General features: G+C 48.1%; 1 protein-coding gene across 3 annotated transcripts in view; it reads right to left on the reverse strand.

Moving 5' to 3' along the window:
- LOC133361747 (uncharacterized) overlaps window positions 1-14,910 on the reverse strand; it is a 45,883-nt gene that overhangs the window by 22,414 nt on the left and 8,559 nt on the right. The window lies entirely within an intron of this gene.

Raw genomic sequence — 14,910 nt, forward strand, 5'->3', positions numbered from 1 at the left:
GTGGACCAAGATACATGTAAGAGAAGACTCAAGATGCCATGATGTATATCAGGCAATATGGCAGGCCTGATCGGTTTATCACTTTCACTTGCAATCCTAAATGGAAGGAGATCCAGATTGAGCTGTATCCAAACCAAAAGCCAACAGAGAGACACGACATCATTGCAAGGGTCTTTAAACTCAAAGTTAATTAACTCATGAGGCTTATTACGACAAAGAAAGTCGGCGTCTTTGGGAAGACAAGATGTAACTTGCACGCCAATGAGTGGCAAAAACGTGGTCTTCCTCATGCTCACATTTTGCTATGGATGAGGTAAAAAATACATGCAAGTGACATTGATACATTTATCAATGTTAAGCTACCTGACCCCCATCAAGACCCTGCCCTATTTGTTTTGGTTTGCAAGCAAATGGTCCATGGCCCCTGTGGGAAGTTCAATCTAAATTCGCCATGTATGCAAGACTGAAATTGTACCAAGAGGTATCCAATAAACTTCTTGAAAGACACTCAGGCAGCGCATGATGGCTATCCTCTATATCGTCACAGAAATACTGAAGATGGTGGATTTGAAACAACGCTCAGACCTGGCACAATCAGTGCATCGTTCCATACTGCCCTCTTCTGTGCAAGATCTTTGAGGCCCACATTAATGTGGAATTCTGCGATTCTGTGAAAGCCATCAAATATGTTTGCAAATACATAAACAAAGGCTCTGAGATGGCTGTGTTTGCCTTGCAAAAAGAGGGCCAAAGTGTGGATGAGGTTCAACTTTTATCAATGGAAGATATCAGCAGCAATGAGGCCATTTGTAGAATTATTGGCTTCCCCATCCATGAGCGTTCCCCCACAGTAGTCCATTTGGCAGTTCACCTCGAAAATGGTCAATGCATCTACTTCACCGAAGGAAATAGCCAACAACAGGCCCTGGCTCCACAAGATACTACCCTGATGGCGTTCTTTGTTTCGTGCCAAAGTGACCCATTTACTGCAAAACTGCTCTATCATTAAGTTCCCTCGGGTGGTGGAGGGTTACGACACATTTATAAATAACGCGGTCTAACTAAAAACCTTTATTATGAATATACATGGACTACTAAAAAATAATGGAAGTGACGTGCTGGTTACGGTGAATCTGATGCCTTAGGAAGAGTCTACACAGTTCATCCCAACAACCAGGAGTGCTACTTTTGCGAATGCTTCTCCATGTTGTCAAAGGGCCCAAATGTGTCCAAGACCTCAAAACAGTGGAAGGAGTTATGTCAAACATACAGGGAAGCTTGCAATCTTCGTGGAATTCTTGAGGATTATCTGCATCTTGATGAACCTATGACAGAAGCTTCTGTTAATCAGTCCCCATCTCAACTGAGATTGCTCTTCTGCATAATTCTTCAAGTTTGCAGCTCAACCTCGATGTCACCTTTTCTGATGTCATCTTTAACCAGGCCCTCATCCTCCTTGAGGGCAAACTTGACTCCATTGGTGGAAAAGACCTCACGTCTATCGGATTACCAACACCCTCCAGGGACAACCTGCATGCCCTTGCTCAAGAGATCGTACGTGAAATATCCTATTATGGTTTAGAGCTTCTTAAATGTATTGAGGAAAATGAACCAAAGCTGATGGATGCACAAAGAGAAGCCTACACGAAAATATTGGAAAACATTGAGTCTAAAAATGGAGGCATATTTTTTCTTGATGCACCTGGTGGTACTGGGAAGACCTTTGGAAGACCTTTGTTTTCAACCTGCTCCTGGCTAAGGTTCGCCAGAGGGAGAAAATTGCTCTAGCTGTGACATCATCGGAGATTGATGCAACTCTGCTCACTGGTGGAAGGACTGCGCATTCCACATTCAAGCTTCCATTGGATCTATCCCGCCAAGATAACCCTGTTTGCAATATTTGAAAGGGGACTGTCCTTGCACAAGTCCTGGTTAATTGTGAATTAATAGTGTGGCATGAATGCACCATGTCCCACAAGGAAGCATTTGAAGCTGTCAACACAACTTTGCAGGACCTCCGCGACAATTCCAGGATTATGGGTGGTGTAACTTTTCTCATGGCTGGTGACTTCCTACAAACCTTATCTGTAGTACTTCGAGGAACCAAAGCTGATGAGTTAAATGCCTGCATCAAGTCTTCATTCCTCTGGAGGCAAGTGATGAAACTGAGACTAACTACAAACATGCATGTATATCTCCTTGGAGACCAAGAGGCAGGCAACTTTGCTGAAACTCTTCTTGATATTGGAAATGGCAGTATTCTTGCTGACGGCACAGATGGACTTATCAGCATGTCTAAAGGCATCCTTTCCACGTCGGAACAGGAACTGGAGGAAACAGTGTACCCAAATATGCAACAACACTTTCAAGATGTTATCTGGCTACGGGAGAGAGCCATTTTGGCTCCAAGAAATTATGCTTTTCATAGAATCAATTCCATGTTGTGGCAGAAATTATATTGACCCAGTGTTGGACCATGATCAAATTGTTCACTATCCAGTTTAATTCTTGAATTCTCTGCAGCTCCCAGGTGTTCCAACACACAACTTGCTACTAAAAATTGGGGCACCTGTCTTGCTATTGAGAAATTGGACCCACCTAAACTGTGCAATGGCACAAGGTAAATTGTCAAAGAATTACATTCAAATGTTATCAAAGCTACAATCATTATAAGCAATTTTAAAGGTGAAGACGTCTTTATCTTTTGCATACCTATGATCCCAAACGATAGTCTTTGAATTTAAGAGGCTTCAATTCCCCATCCAGCTCAGCTTTGCGATGTCCTTTAACAAGGCACAAGGACATTCATTAAAAGTGATGGGACTGAATTGGTAAACTCCGTGCATTTCTCATGGCCAACTTTATGTTGGATAATCTCGTGTAGGCAATGATAAATATTTACATTACTTTGCACCTGCAGGCAAGAGCAGAAACATTGTTTACAAAGATGCTCTTTGATAGGGGGGTGCAACTCAGCAAAAAGTGGCTGTTTCATTATTTTGGAGAGGCCCTATTTTGTGTTTTATTACTTTGGAGAGGCTTTTGCTTTGGTTGGGGGTGCCACTCTCCTTGCACGTGTGCTGCTTGACCCCACGCCTGCTGGGGGGCAGTTCAGCTGTCGGCAGGTGCTCGCTGAGCCGCGCCCACACCTCGCTGCCCTGTGTTGAGGTGCAACTTACGACGCAGAGGCAGGTCTTGTAGGGGCTCACGCCAAGTTTATTATGGGCTTACGCCTAACTGGTTTACAGGCTTACGCCTAACAATTAACACCTTAGCCTATAACTCCCCAGGGGACAGGGTACTGGGAATCCTACCACATCGGCTATCTGGGCTCTCCTCCCTGCACCGGCCGAGGGCTAAACCAACTTCGGTCGGTCGGGTGAAGTAGCCACCCCACCCTTAGACTCGTGTCAGGATAACCTACCCCGGGTCCCAACTTCCACTCTCTCCTGTTCCCGGCTCCCACGACGACCCTGCTTACGTCACGGGCTTCCCCTTAAATACCACCTTGGGACATGACGTCACGCGTGTGAAGACCCGCCCGGCTACTAGCAGGAACGCAACACTAGGGCAGCACGGACAAGACAAGTAAGAACAAGGCACTCCTCGGGCCACGGAAAGTGGCCACGAAGGCTGGAAAGAAAAAAAAAAACCTGGCCCCCCTGGCAATCAGCAGATGCGCACGCCCCTTGAGCGCGTGTGAGCCGCCGGCCCGCCGCCTCACACGGCATCAGTCATCGGGACTGGCGGCGTGCTGGCAGGAACAGGACACGCCACTGGCCTATCCGCCGGTGTAGGCGTAGGTGCTGTCAGTGGCACCATCAGTGGGGGCACAGGCGACGCATCCGCGGGCAGGCCGCTACTCCGTGCGGCATCAGCCGACAGAACAGGCGGTGCGCCTGCTGGACCCAGGTCCGTTGCCGGCTATACCCACCATGAAGCCCGTCGCCGTCGGCTTTACCTGCGGGGGCTCTGCGGGCGCACACACGGGCAGGGCATCGCCCTCGTTACCACAATCCGCAAGGCCTGGCTCGTCAGACGCATCAATCGGCAGCCACTTCAGAAGTGGGGATGAATCCGGGAGGCCCGGCAGTACAACCCGCTTGAGCCGAGACGGGTGAACGATCCAACGGCGGTGAACCAGCCGAATACGAATGCACTGGGGTCGGCGAACCTCTACCACCTCGACGGGACCCTGCCAAGGGCGATGCAACTTCGGTGACGTGCCAACAGGTACTTGGGGGCAGTGCAGCCACGCCAACTGGCCCCTTTCCCACGGAAAACCTGTAGCCTGGTGTTTTGGCAGGCGCTCGTTAGCCACCTGCCGGTTGGCCGAAATCTCCACTGCTGCCTGCCACGCCTCGTGCAGCTGATCGAACGTGACCCTCATGGGAGCAGGGACAGGCGAGGCCTTCTTGGAAAGCCCCAGGTCCAACTGGACATGCATCGGGGGCTCGGGTTCCCTCCCGTACATGAGATAAAATGGGGAGAACCCCGTCGAGGCATGAGGAGCCTGCATGCAGCCAGCAACCCCGGGATGAACAGGTCCCAGTACAATTGGGATGAGCTCACGTGATGGCACAGCATAGACGTGAGTGTGCGGTTCAGTCGCTCTACCATCCCGTCGGATTGGGGGTGGTAGGGCGAGGTGCGGACCTTCGTCCCAAGGAGGTCACAGACTTCCTTGAGTAAACGGGAAGAAATATTTCGCCCCTGATCAGTCAAGAGCTGTTCTCGCGCCCCCTTGTCGAGAACATACCCCTGAATGAACGCCTCGGTAATGGACGAGGCCGATTGGTCCACCAGAGGCCATGCCATAGGCCAACGTATGAGGTATTCCACCCCACCAAGACGTATCTGTGGCCCCGCTGGGATGCAGGGAATGGCCCCAAAATGTCGAGTGCCACAAGCTCATTAACACGAGAAACTCGGATGGACTGCAGCGGGACCTGATCTTGACCATCCGGGGCCTTCCTCCGCGCACAGTCATGGCAACCTTTCAAAAGAAGGGCCACATCATCCTCCACACCCGGCCAATAGTAGTCCCGTTTAAGGGTTAACAAGGTCTTATGGCAGCCGAGGTGCATATGTTTCTAGAGAATGGCCGTGGTCAAATACTTTGCAAGCCAATCGGCACAACCACACAATAGCACTCCAACTGGGCATCCCAACGCATGAAACGGCCGTCATGCACGGCGATTGCCGGGGCAGAGAGGAATCCTCCATCTGCAACTTGGACCATACCTCCCGGGGGAGTCCCAGGCTGAAATCAACAGGCAACGCCCGAGAGCAAACCTAGAGTTGAAAAGAACCACGCACCCGAGAGAGCGTCGAGGGAATCATCCATGCGAGTCAATGGATATGCATCAGCCACCGAGATCTTGTTCAATTTACGGAAGTAGACGCAGAACCGGAGACTCCCGTCCCGTTTCTTGACCAGCACAATGGGGGTACCACATGGGCTGGTGGATGGGGAGATGATGTCCGCCGCCAACATCTCATCAACTGTGGAGTGGACATGATCCTTTTCAACCGGGCTAAAGCGGTGCGAATTTAACCAAATAGGGGCCGAGTTGGCCGTGTCAATGTGATGTTCCAGAAGAGTGGTACGACCCAAATCGAATTTACTCTGGCTAAACACATCGGCGAACCATCCCGGAGCTGCTGGCGCTCCTTGGAGGACAACGAGACATTCTCGTTGAACAACGCATCGATCCACAATTCGTCGGTCCTTCCTTTGGGCAGCACGCCTGCCACAACCTCTCCCAGCAGCCTAGCGCCGTCGGCCGGAGGGCCCGGGATGGCGTGCGCTAACACCGCACCCACGGGGACGACGATCGGCGAGGGACCCAAATTCAGGACCTGTAAAAAGGGGTCCCGGCCTGCCGGCACGGCCGTCAAGGCACCCACCAACCTGTCGGACCTCGAGAAATAATTGGAGGGAGAAAGGGGACTCCAATTTCAATGGACTGCACAGCCTGAGAGGTAGCAAGACCTGAGACCCGGGTGGAACGGTGATAGACACTGTGGTCAAGGCCTGCACACTCACGGCCAAGGGTGTCAACCCAGAGGGGGATTGCAGAAAATGCAACCGCCCTCCCGACGGCATCTCCACGCACCCCTGGTCGACCAGGACCCGCACGGGCATCCTGGCCAAAAAATCTGTCCCAATAAGGCACGGCACCGCCAAGGTCTTTGAGACCAGAATGGGCCCCACCAATTCATTTTCGCCAAGTGCGATGGAAGCGACGACGTGACCCATAATATCCATGCTGCCCCCGTTCACGGCCACACAAGCCCCGTGACACTGCGTGGCAGCAGCCAATAAATGGTCTCTGAAACCATGGTGGCAGACGCACCTGTATCCATCAGGATCCGCACATCCACCCCCTGCACGCGTCCCACAACGGCCGAGGACCCCATGGCGGCAGCCACAATGCGATGCGCGAGGGCCCTGCACTGGTGGGTCCGTCTGGGCCATGTTGTGTATATACCCCCTTTTTAATTTTTTTAATGTTTTTTTTTTAAGAATTATTCTGCCAACATAGATAATATCGTTTTTTTTAATAGACGCGGCAACGTGGGAATGAACACGCCCCCACACTACCACAGATGTGCGCACACCTCATTTCAAAGGAAAGAGGGCATGAAAGCGAGCAACACGGCCATCTTTGTCTTTCCGAGAGGATCTCCACACGCAGGCACAAAGCTAGGAAATGACACCCATAAAAGGGGCAATGGCTCAAAGGAAATTAACACGTCTTCGAAGATAAATAAATAAAAGCATGCGCCGGGTGCTCCCACCGTGGAAACAACCGTCTTTGTCTCCCCACAACACGGACAGCAAAAATTGCACACACGAGGAAATAACATTTCCATGGGAGATCGGGTCACGATGAAACATCGTGAACACGGTTTCGGCATAACTGGGCATAATGGAAATAAGTCGCATTTCAACTTCCAAACCAAAAACAACTTAAGCTGTGTGAGACAGAAGATATGATCCCCGAGCAAGGGAGGGAATAATTAAACTCGCTTAACGCGTAGGTTTTCGCGACAAATATTATTCAGTAACGAAAACATGGATTCGAATACTTTTTTTATATAACTCAATGCGAACGCGAATCATCGGTCTGGTTAATTGATAAACTTAGGTGGCGCCGTCACGAGGCCCCCCCCACCCCTTTCTTCCAGAACAACACACAGCTGTGTCTTCAAAGCTAATAAACACACGGACAAACACGCACGCGAAACACACGGACGGACACGCACACACACACACGAACGCAGATGGTTCACACCCACAGGAATGTTTTATGACAGGCTTTGAACAACTCGGGAAACTGAGTGGAATTTCCAGATATAAACCGAAGGAAAATCCATACAAAGCAGATCGCCAGGGCTCTGAGCCCCATCTCGTCGCCAGGGCTTCGGCTCCACCGCATCGTCCGGGCCACGGGCCCCATCTCATCTCAACGCCGACAACGAAGAAGTTTTCGTCATCCAGAATGACGAGGTTCGCGGAGTAGCGACGCGCAGCTACAAGCCGAGGTCTGCACCACCTGAGAAGAATCGCTACCCTGTGTCGCCGAGCTGCGAGTGAAGCCAACAAAGACGACAACGTCCACCCTGCCACGAACGAAGCATCGCTCCTCGTCAGAGTGACGACCAGCGAACAACCCGCAGGAAAGGCGGAGATCGCTGAACGAGCGCCACCGTGCGCCACCGTGCGCCACCGTGCGCCACCTTGCGCCACCGTGCGCCACCGTGCGCCACCGAGCGACAACGAGCGACACCCAGATCGACCAGCATCAACCAAAACCGACTCGTAATCCCGCCGTGGAGAAAAAGAGTCAAAGTCTTCTGAACGAGCGCCGCCGCTCACATCACAGCGGAGAAAGTCTCAGCTGCCGCTCGCACAGACAGCAGAGAGGTCGTATCGCTCCCCACATACAGACTCAAGGAAACAGAGAAAATCTTGTCAAACCAGTTCCTTTGTCAAAGAGTCTCGCCGAAGAATTAATTTAAACAGAGCCAGATTAGCTCTCCCGCAACACGCCCTCACCCACCAGTATATACATACACTTTCGCCTCTGGGATACAATAAGTGCTTTTTATTACCGCAAAATGAAGTGTGTCATGCTTGTTTCAAACTCGGCCAGTCGCCGATTGTGATCGATAAAAAAAAAAACGAACTAATGAGATGCCTGGTTGTTAGGAGGGTTTTTAGTCATTCAGTTCGTTAAATGCATAAGAGTTTTGAGTCATTCATTTTAGTCAAATGCATAGTCTCGTAATTGCATAAGAATTTTAGTTATTCATATTAATCGAATGCATGATATCGCAAATACATAAGTGTTTGGTTATTCATGAATTATTGACGCATGTTTGACCTGCATGATAGAATGCCACGTGTTTGTTAGAATAAAATTGTTATCACAGAAGCATATCGAGTGTTCCTTCCAAGTCCATGCAAAACTGTCTTATTCATAAGAGCTGTTACCTGCGATGAGATATGAAAATGGAGACCTAAAATATTATAACACACACTAGGATCATCGGTAAATGAATCTATGATAATCGTGTTATCCTGATTGATAACTCTGGATAAACGAAACTAAGCAAATTATCATAACTGCACACATTAACATAATCGCAAGCCTCCGCATAAATTACTACGATTATCTCCGTGATTATCATAATTTATGCATATAATTACACGCATTATCATAATTTATGCATAGTAATACACACATTAACATAATTAATGCGATTTGCGCATTTTTCGGAAAATTATTAATTTTTTATTATTTTCATCAAAATTTCATAATTCCAACACATACAACATAATGGGTGGCGTCGTCCGGGATCTCTCGCAGACAGTGTTTTGCATGCATGATGGAATGAATCACTTCGTGTTAACCAGAATATCGGGATCGAACATTGCATGGTAATTGTAAACGGGCGGAAAACAAAAAAACGCCCTCTAAGGTTAAAACCCAGAATAGCAGGTTAAAACAGAGACAGTGGAGTTAAGATAATATCGTATCAAACCAATTGCATCCTGTGATAAATGGTGTTAGAGGTACGCACTCTGAATCGGAAAATAACAGATAGCTCGAGTCAAATTGACTACACTCTGTGAGATAATTGTTTTATATGCACTCTGAAAGGGAATGTCAAAGTAACTCCCGCCACACTTTTGAGATGCTGGGATTAAGAATAATTTTTGAATGGGTTACAGGATACTGGGAACTCGTATTAAAACGTACCGACCAATCTGTTACAAAGCAGTACAGTCAGAGAGACATATGGGAAGGGAGCTATATCGATAACACGAACACACCTCGAGGGAAACTAAGTGACTGGATAAGATGTAACAAAGGCGAACACGATGCAAAAACTGCAGAGAAGGCAGGGCAGGACTCATGTCTTCTCACACAGGCATACAGACAGGGATTGTGGAATAAAGAAAAATTTGGAAAGGAAACGGGAGAGAAATCGTCTCTAATAAACGAGGAAAAATGTCCTCACACCATCGTAAGGGAGGAGAAATCAGGGCTCGCGACACCAGCGAAACTCACAGACGTTGATCCACAGAATAAATATGGAAGTAACATTAAATCACACTCTTGGGTACGTGGACAGATTCCAGGGATTGATCGCACAAAAGTTAAAGTGAAGTCGCCAAGACATGCTTCACTAAGGGCAGAGGCAAAAACTGAAGGGAAATGGCAACACGAGCGACACGGCACTGGGCGCGCACACAGAAAATGCACACCGCTTCATCACGCCCGACACAGTACAGATCAAAGTGACAGATTGCCTGATGATAACTTGTTTGATGATGACACTGTCGGCAATCAACTTTCGGAATACCTATTCACCAGTAAAACCCTTAAATTGATGGACAAGGCTCTAGTCAGAATTCCCGATTTTGACCCCCACAATAAGACTATGGATATCCACACACATATCGCAACAGTAGAAGAGGAGGCAATGATTAGAGGGCTGAGGAGACGGGATGAAAAAGCGAGTTTGTTGAAACGGACCTTACATAAAGAATCTATCCCATGGGTAAAGTCACTACCACACAAGGTTAGAAATGATTTTAAACAATTGAGCCTGGCAGTGATTCGGAAGTTTGGAGAATATTCGACACTCACTGAGGGGTTTTATGCTGTAAAATCGATGACCCAGGGCATGGACCAAGATCCACGTGACTACCTCGTCCAATTTAAAAGAGCGTATTACGCAGGCGATGTGAATCAATACCACGAAGGAGATAAAATGTTCAAAATTATGTTTTTTGAATCCTTGAGCCCAGAGATTACAGAAAGGGTGAGGATGGTTTTGAATCCAGAAACCGCATCCCTACGCCGCATAGAGAGCAAGGCGTACATGACATGGTTATACAGAGCTAAGAATCATAATTCGGATCCAGAACACAGTGAGAGGGATAAGGAACCCAGCCTCTCAGAGAGAAATAAAAATCACCGAGCAGTCCCACGATGCAGGGAGGAGCAAAAACGCACGCACACATGGCAAAATAACACAGAGAGGGGTTGGCACGAGAATGAGAGCGGCACAAAGCCGAACATTCAGGAGAATCGCAGGAGGGGGAGGTTCAGAACAGAACCATATCAACACCCCATGCCACGACACACACGAGGCCAAAGTTGCGCACAAAGATGGCGAGATAACCATCCAGCGGGAAGGTACACAGACTGCGGAGGTATGGATGCGAACATTCGGGAGAATCGCAGAATGTGGAGGCTAAGGGCAGAACCATATCAACACCCCATGCCCCGACATACACAAGGTCAAAATTACCCACAAAGATGGCGAAGTAACAATCCAGGAAAAATTTGGCACCCAAATGGGAGTAACACTGGGCCAAAAATGTACGAGAATCGCAGGATGGGAGGTCAAACACAATCAGTCCAATTACGACCAATTCCTCCACCGGCTATACCAGGAGGGAATAGAGGAATAACACAGAATGCGGTCCAAATACGTGAGGAACCATCCACAGTAATTGAGAGCGGGCAGCCCATACGCGCCACGCACGCTGAAGTTTTGTTAAACCCTGGCCTCATTGGGAAATACAAGCAGGCTGCAAGTAACAGGGCTGAATTGAAGTGTGATCGGACGGTGGATAGCAGACAGCAGAGACAAAGAGAGAACACAGAGACACGCCCTGAGGAGCGCAGGCGTGAGCCTTTGAATGAAAAATATCCAAGGGAAACAAAAATTTACGCGGATCGGAGTGCTAAATGGAGACGAATGTTCATGACATATCGGGAATGGTGTTGGAATCTAACACACTCGTAAAAACAAAGAGGGCAACATTACGAGGCACAGAATTAAATCGACACACTGACTCGGCAAATGTGCATGTAATCGCAGAGAGAGCGAATGCCACGAACCAAGTGTCAAAGTGGGTCGTGTGCGCGAATTCTGGTTATGTGCAGCACAATTTTTCACCACACACTCCCACGACGCGAGAGAGTGAGAGTGGAAACTACAAAAACGAACCCGAAAACCGTGATCGAATTATCAAAGTGATAAGCGGTAAACCAGGCAACATGAGGAAGGTAACGCATAAATGCGTTCGAAACCGCTACCTAGCGTTTCCCAGGATTTAACAAAAACAAAAATGAAAATTCGTCGGAGTTATGATGTATGAGAACCATGTAACTGATGATATCGATGTTTTAACGTGTTGTTATTTTCTTTGCTTAATCCAAATGTAACCATGTTAAGCAAAAACAAAGATGAAATTCGTCGGAGTTATGATGTATGAGAACCATGTAACTGGTGATATCGATGTTTTAACGTGTTGTTATTTTCTTTGCTTAATTCAAATGTAACCATGTTAAGCAAAAACAAAAATGAATATTCGTCGGAGTTATGATGTATGAGAACCGATGTAACGCAATGTCGATGTTTAACGGTTGTTATTTCCTTTGCTAATTCAAATGTAACCAGGTTAAAATCATAATACGTGCACGCGCATCGTAAGAAGTAACCGCCGAGAGTAAGGGCGGCTGATGGGATGCATGACATAAAAAGGGGGCATTACTTTGTTTGAAAATTCGCCAGTGGCCAAATCGACCCCTGATAATTTTCAAACGGGCGGACTGTTGTGTATATACCCCCTTTTTAATTTTTTAAATATTTTTTTAAAGAATTATTCTGCCAACATAGATAATATCGTTTTTTTTAATAGACGCGGCAACGTGGGAACGAACACGCCCCCACACTACCACAGATGTGCGCACACCTCATTTCAAAGGAAAGAGGGCATGAAAGCGAGCAACACGGCCATCTTTGTCTTTCCGAGAGGATCTCCACACGCAGGCACAAAGCTAGGAAATGACACCCATAAAAGGGGCAATGGCTCAAAGGAAATTAACACGTCTTCGAAGATAAATAAATAAAAGCATGCGCCGGGTGCTCCCACCGTGGAAACAACCGTCTTTGTCTCCCCACAACACGGACAGCAAAAATTGCACACACGAGGAAATAACATTTCCATGGGAGATCGGGTCACGATGAAACATCGTGAACACGGTTTCGGCATAACTGGGCATAATGGAAATAAGTCGCATTTCAACTTCCAAACCAAAAACAACTTAAGCTGTGTGAGACAAAAGATATGATCCCCGAGCAAGGGAGGGAATAATTAAGCTCGCTTAACGCGTAGGTTTTCGCGACAAATATTATTCAGTAATGAAAACATGGATTCGAATACTTTTTTTATATAACTCAATGCGAACGCGAATCATCGGTCTGGTTAATGGATAAACTTAGGTGGCGCCGTCACGAGGCCCCCTCCCCACCCCTTTCTTCCAGAACAACACACAGCTGTGTCTTCAAAGCTAATAAACACACGGACAAACACGCACGCGAAACACACGGACGGACACGCGCACACACACACACACACGAACGCAGATGGTTCACACCCACAGGAATGTTTTATGACAGGCTTTGAACAACTCGGGAAACTGAGTGGAATTTCCAGATATAAACCGAAGGAAAATCCATACAAAGCAGATCGCCAGGGCTCTGAGCCCCATCTCGTCGCCAGGGCTTCGGGCCTACCGCATCGTCCGGGCCACGGGCCCCATCTCATCTCAACGCCGACAACGAAGAAGTTTTCGTCATCCAGAATGACGAGGTTCGCGGAGTAGCGACGCGCAGCTACAAGCCGAGGTCTGCACCACCTGAGAAGAATCGCTACCCTGTGTCGCCGAGCTGCGAGTGAAGCCAACAAAGACGCCAACGTCCACCCTGCCACGAACGAAGCATCGCTCCTCGTCAGAGTGACGACCAGCGAACAACCCGCAGGAAAGGCGGAGATCGCTGAACGAGCGCCACTGTGCGCCACCGTGCGCCACCGTGCGCCACCGTGCGCCACCTTGCGCCACCTTGCGCCACCGTGCGCCACCGTGCGCCACCGTGCGCCACCGAGCGACAACGAGCGACACCCAGATCGACCAGCATCAACCAAAACCGACTCGTCATCCCGCCGTGGAGAAAAAGAGTCAAAGTCTTCTGAACGAGCGCCGCCGCTCACATCACAGCGGAGAAAGTCTCAGCTGCCGCTCGCACAGACAGCAGAGAGGTCGTATCGCTCCCCACATACAGACTCAAGGAAACAGAGAAAATCTTGTCAAACCAGTTCCTTTGTCAAAGAGTCTCGGCGAAGAATTAATTAAAACAGAGCCAGATTAGCTCTCCCGCAACACGCCCTCACCCACCAGTATATACATACACTTTCGCCTCTGGGATACAATAAGTGCTTTTTATTACCGCAAAATGAAGTGTGTCATGCTTGTTTCAAACTCGGCCAGTCGCCGATTGTGATCGATAAAAAAAAACGAACTAATGAGATGCCTGGTTGTTAGGAGGGTTTTTAGTCATTCAGTTCGTTAAATGCATAAGAGTTTTGAGTCATTCATTTTAGTCAAATGCATAGTCTCGTAATTGCATAAGAATTTTAGTTATTCATATTAATCGAATGCATGATATCGCAAATACATAAGTGTTTGGTTATTCATGAATTATTGACGCATGTTTGACCTGCATGATAGAATGCCACGTGTTTGTTAGAATAAAATTGTTATCACAGAAGCATATCGAGTGTTCCTTCCAAGTCCATGCAAAACTGTCTTATTCATAAGAGCTGTTACCTGCGATGAGATATGAAAATGGAGACCTAAAATATTATAACACACACTAGGATCATCGGTAAATGAATCTATGATAATCGTGTTATCCTGATTGATAACTCTGGATAAACGAAACTAAGCAAATTATCATAACTGCACACATTAACATAATCGCAAGCCTCCGCATAAATTACTACGATTATCTCCGTGATTATCATAATTTATGCATATAATTACACGCATTATCATAATTTATGCATAGTAATACACACATTAACATAATTAATGCGATTTGCGCATTTTTCGGAAAATTTTTAATTTTTATTATTTTCATTAAAATTTCATAATTCCAACACATACAACAGCCACCCAACCGATGTGCACGACCGCGCGGCCCACGAGTCCGACCCCTTAGAGATGACCCCATGAGGATGGACCCCAACCCGTCTAGGTGCGTGAGGTGAAGAGAGCGGCCGTGCGAGGAGTCCAAGCCCCTCCCCTCCAGGTTGGGGTAGGTGGCTTTAGCCAGTGCCAGGAGTGAGCACCTAAACGCCAAGGGCGGCTCCCCCTCCTCCCGCCGGCACGTGTAGAAATTGAGGCGACGGCTCAAATACAGTGGCCATCTGCTGACAAGCTGCCTGGAGCATCGCCCTGTCAGCCGGCGGGATGCTCCGGTAAGCCTGCAACATCCGCGCGTTGAGGGCGCCTCCTCCATGGGCCACCCTACCGA

This window comes from Lethenteron reissneri, unplaced genomic scaffold (assembly GCF_015708825.2).
Source record: "Lethenteron reissneri isolate LAM-NWPU_2019-01 unplaced genomic scaffold, ASM1570882v1 scaffold_122, whole genome shotgun sequence".
NCBI classification, from domain to species: domain Eukaryota; kingdom Metazoa; phylum Chordata; class Hyperoartia; order Petromyzontiformes; family Petromyzontidae; genus Lethenteron; species Lethenteron reissneri.